General features: G+C 29.8%; 1 long non-coding RNA gene across 1 annotated transcript; it reads left to right on the top strand.

Annotated features, from left to right (window-relative positions):
• Positions 1–482: 482 nt before the first annotated feature.
• On the top strand, positions 483–4,737 carry LOC120279611. Its single transcript, XR_005541969.1, has 4 exons — positions 483–697; positions 1,011–1,168; positions 1,269–1,408; positions 4,655–4,737. It is a non-coding gene; the product is annotated as an uncharacterized LOC120279611 (long non-coding RNA).
• The last annotated feature ends 451 nt before the right edge of the window (positions 4,738–5,188 follow it).

Below are 5,188 nucleotides of genomic sequence, written 5' to 3'. Positions count from 1 at the left end.
ATTATAATGCATCCATTTTAATCCTTTTTAATAGAAAAAAATATATTTTTTTAATTGTTATTTTTTTATTAATAAGTTAAATAATTATATTAAAAAAATATATTTTTATTAAAATATATGAAAAATAAAAAAATTTTTTAATTTGTAAAAAAATATTTTTTTATTTTTTTACTAATAATATTAATAACTATGAAAAAATTATGTTTTAAGCTAATATATATTATATTTATTTTAAAAAAATAAATGTGTTATATTTATAATTATTTTAATAATTCACTAAAAAATCATAAATCTAATTAAATTCATTGTTAACATCAAAATTTACTCTATGTTTTACTAGTTTAACATATTAAAAAAAATAAAATTCAAATTAATTCTTCAATGCCTCACTCTACATTAACATATTTATATTTAAAAACAAAAAACAAAATCACCACTGTCTTTCTCTCAACGGCTCACCCTTCACTCTCTCTCTCTCTCTCTCTCTCTCTCTCTCTTTCTCTCTCAACTCTTCCATTCATCGCCGGAAACCTTCTCTCTCTCTCAACTCTTCCATTCATCACCGGAACCCTTCCATCCATTGCACCATCCATCACAATGCTTCCATCCATCGCACCACACCACTAAAATCCAAGAGCCTGTGAACAAAAGTCTCCGGAAAACTTCGTCCGGCGAGGGCATTTCCATCAAAATCTAGGTATGAATCCACATCCTCCATTAACATCTCCATTAGCTAGGGCATTTCCATCAGGAGAGAGTAGTGGTCCAGGACAGTGAAGATGGAGATGAGGAGGCCGGTAGTGGTGGTGGTTGAGGGGTGGAAAGAGAAGAGGATGAAGAGAGAGAGAAAGGACAAGAGTGATGAGTGGGAGAGTGAAAAGGAAGAGTGATGAGAGGTAGTGGGAGAGTGATGAGTGAAGATCATCAGTGGGAGAGTATTGATTGATGAGTGATGAAGGAAAGGTTATTAATCTCTGTATTTTTAATCATGCTCGGTCCTTTTTTCACAGGATTATCAGAGCCTTTCAAGTTGAAGAGCAAAAGATTGTATGAAAATTGTAACAAGTGGCTGTTGTACTTCTTTCAAACTTGTTGTATTTCACTTTCTTTTTCATTACTTTGCCAGTAGTTCCATCAAACTTAGAGAGCCTTTGACATATGGTTACAGGTATACAAAAATCTGGTTATCTGTTGATTGTTTAAGATCTCACTTTCTTTTTCATTACTTTGCAAAATAATGCTCATTATTTATGGTTCTACCTTATCAGATTTGTTCATTTTGGATCCATGGTCAAGTGCTTTTGCGGGGCCTCAAACTGCCAAGGTTTTTTAGGAAGCAAGAGAAAGAACAATGAGATAACCATGCCCTGGGGATGCAAACGACCAAGAACAGCAATCAAAGTAAAAGGTAAACAACTGATTCATGTAAATGTGATACCATTTTAGTCATTGATTCTTTGTCAAAACAAATTGGCGATATAAGATCACATGCCCTGTTCCATTTTCAATTGTGTTGTATTCATTCCAAACTTTGAACTACGTCATTGGACACAGTAAAGAAGCATTTGATTTTTCAAACTATACAAGTTGAAATGATGCATTGAATACAGACTGTTATAATGGGACTTGTACAATAACTCACAAATTGTCACATTTTGTAGTTGCACGTGAGAAATTAGGCTTGAGCTTTTTATTTGTTTGTTGAGGATTGTTTGATCATAAAGAACGTGTATCTCTGGCCATGTTTTTTTTCCTTTAGATGATGACCATGTTGTTGGATCCTAGATATGCCCATTCCAATGTCTGTATTGTCAAGCTTTCTTCAATTAATCTAGTGCATGCATTCCATTTCCTTTGCACACATCACAAATGTTTTTCCAGTTTTCTGCTTGGATTTTGGCATCAATTTTAGCAGATTTGCACAACACTAACTATCATTTAAATATATTTGTTGAGCATTTTGTATTCCAAATCATGCTCCGTTATAAGTAATTATTGATCTGTTAATTAGAAGACTCTTCTTAGAACCATAAGCTTATTTTATTGTAAATATTCTTGGATATCAAAACTACAAATTACTATATTAGAATAAATCATGCACATTATTTGTGAAATTTAGTTTGCTTGAAAATTTCCAACTTCAAGGCTAAACTATTCTCATTCTAGAAATAAATCATTCTAGAAGAATTGGAACTTCACTTAACATGCCATCCTTTCTCCATTCTTTGATTTTAAATAAGCGTTTTCTTGATTTTTAAATTCTCTTTTTAGTACTATCGCCTTTCATTTTAGGAAAGGATATAAACCTACAAAGAACATCAAATTATTGGTAAAGATTGTCAAAGTCATGTTTATTTCAAAGATGCATGTTCAATCTGTAGCCAATTATGATTTCTTGTCCAGGACTTTCTTGATAATTTTGCCCATGAACTTTTGCCAAACAGATTGGTTTTTCCCATACCATGTTCCAATAGAGCATCATTAGATGTGCCAACTATAGAATTAATTGCATATGGTACCCAACTCAGACATCTCAACAACAAATTTCTATTATTCTATTTATGAAGTCTTGTGGTTAATATCATGATTACCAATGTTTGTACAACCAAATTTTCTCATTCAAAAACATTATCGGACACCTCTCATTCTGTTTTAGTACCTATTAGTGAAAACTAGAGTCTGGAGGTTTTTTGTTTTTATAGGAAAATTTTTGTTTGAGTTTTAGTTTTAAGTTATATAATATGAAAGAATCACTACATAGGTTCGAATTTTATAAAAAAAAATAATTAATGGGTTATTATCATGGTCAGTAATTATATGAACTTTGAAGAACTCAATGAAGAATTTTACTATTAACAAATTGTTCAAACTTAATTCCGAATGTAAAATATTTAATTATTTCTGAAAAATTTAAACATTTTATGAAATTTTCGGCATTTGTTTTTACTCTTTTATAGCTTCCATTTCATAAATAACTCCAATATTTTCATGACTTCCGTTTATGCAAACAATCTCTTTAAGGAGACATGGGAGGTTTCCAAGTGGTCTCCTGGTCGGGCAATATGGATGATGGAAGAGCAAGATAGGCTAGACTAACTTTTTGCAATTGCTTTGTTGTTATGAAATAAATCACCGTTAGTTGTCTTTTATTATATTTGGATTGAAGCAAACTATCCTTTTCTAACATAAATTATGAGTTGATTCTAATGAACTCCAAACCAAGTAAGGCTCTTAATAATGGATGGGATATAACAAGAATAGTTACTATAGGCATGAAAACTAAAGCTAAAAGGTGATATTAGGCTCATCCATGTGTCTGTGCATTTGTATAACAAAAAATAAATGCCTTATAATTGGTATTAATCTGCTTTAAAATTACTTTAGAAGATACTGTGTTTGTTCTGAATTCCAAAAGATCTTGATTCATAGCTTTTGAAAGTCATTGAGTTGGGGCAGAAGTTATTTTTTTAATATTATGGTGTATAGTTTTGGTATGGAAGCTCATGACTTTAGAAGTTTTGTAGTTTGAAGTTAGAAAATCATTAGTGTAATGGAATTTAGGGATTTTTTTGTGGAATGGAGAATATGAGTAATCAAATATATTGTGTTTGTTATAAATTACAAAAGAGATTTGTTGATTTGGGGAAGAAGAAGTTGTTTTAGTAAATAGTTCAATTTGAATTGGGTATTGGTGTTTACTGATTTGAAATGAAAGGATGTGGCTTGAAAACTTTTGTAGCTAGAATTAGAAATCTTTGGTGAGATGGAGAGAAATGAGAGATAGATTATAATGTGTTTGATGTATCATAAAAGAAATGGAGTTTATAGTTTAAAGGAATATTTTAGAGCTGATGAACTTTTGAGTCACTTGGGGTAGTCATTGGAACAATGTTGGAATTCAATGTTTTTCATTTGACTGAATGTTTAATTTGAGCAGGTATATATTGTTTTTAATGTAAAAATTATGGCGTAGATGGGGATCACTGCAGAGTGGGTATAGGTGTTTGTTGTAGATTTCAAAAGAAAGGCATTCATAGTATTTGAAGGAAAATTTTTGGAGAATTTTGATTATTGGATTGTTTCCATTTGCGTGTTGTAGTCTTTGGTTAGTAATGTGTCATGAATGAGGATCTAAAATCAAGAAAAATAATCTAAATTAAAAAATTAATTTGTTTAAATTAAAAAAATTATCAAGAATACTTGTTATTGTGTATTTCGTTTAGGTTCAAATCAATCGAAATTCTAATTCATGGTTTGTGTTGCTATTTGTGTAAAAGTTACTTTGAAAATTTTGTATATAATTTCTTGGAATTTTTTTATGAATTAACTCAGTTATATTTCTTGAATATTGGTACTGTTACTGTATTTTCAGTTGACCATTTGATTTTCTAAATTAGATACAAGAGAATGCCATTTTTCAGTGATAAGATTTACTAAAAAGTAAAAACATAATTATGAATGATAGATATCAAAATCCCTTTCATTTGCTAATGATGGTATTGATCACTGAATTCTCCTCGAAGGCTTAAGGTAATTAAAATATTGATGATGTTTATAAGCATATGTTCTTTGTGAAAAAAGATGTGTTCTTAGAGTAAATGGAATTTTAATATGATATCTAATGAGTTGAAGTTTAAATTGTTGTTTTATGCAGTTTTTCAGAAATAAAGTGTTTGGAGTATCAAAAATTTGAGAATGTGGCATTTACCTTGACACCTGCACTTGCAGTTATATGATTTTTGGCATTATTGAATTTATCAAGATCTCATGATTAATGTTTTGTTTCTGATTTAGTATCTCAGTTATAATAATCAGTTTAATTTAATGTTTTCTCATATTTGTTGTACCATATAGATTATAATATAAAACAATTGAGTTTTGTGCTCTTCCAATCAGACTTACCATTTGAACATGACATTCATTAGCAATGAGTTATTGATTTTTTTAATATGAATTCATTCATATTTTTTAATTATGCGAAATTAACATATCATATGTAATTGAGTAATTCATTGGAATATCATTCTTTATCACAACATGAATGTCTGGTTGAATGATGGTTTATTTGATCTTAGTTATGAACTAAGGTTGTCATGTGTTGAAAGGCCTAAAAAAAGATATGATCTATATGTGATTCTTCAGTTTCCTTTTTCTTGCTTAAATCCTTTTTGCATAATTATCCATTCTA

This window comes from Dioscorea cayenensis, chromosome 16, assembly GCF_009730915.1.
Source record: "Dioscorea cayenensis subsp. rotundata cultivar TDr96_F1 chromosome 16, TDr96_F1_v2_PseudoChromosome.rev07_lg8_w22 25.fasta, whole genome shotgun sequence".
In the NCBI taxonomy this organism is placed as follows: Eukaryota; Viridiplantae; Streptophyta; class Magnoliopsida; order Dioscoreales; family Dioscoreaceae; genus Dioscorea; species Dioscorea cayenensis.
Note: the sequence above shows the minus strand (reverse complement) of the source record. Positions and strands in the feature narration are given on the sequence as shown.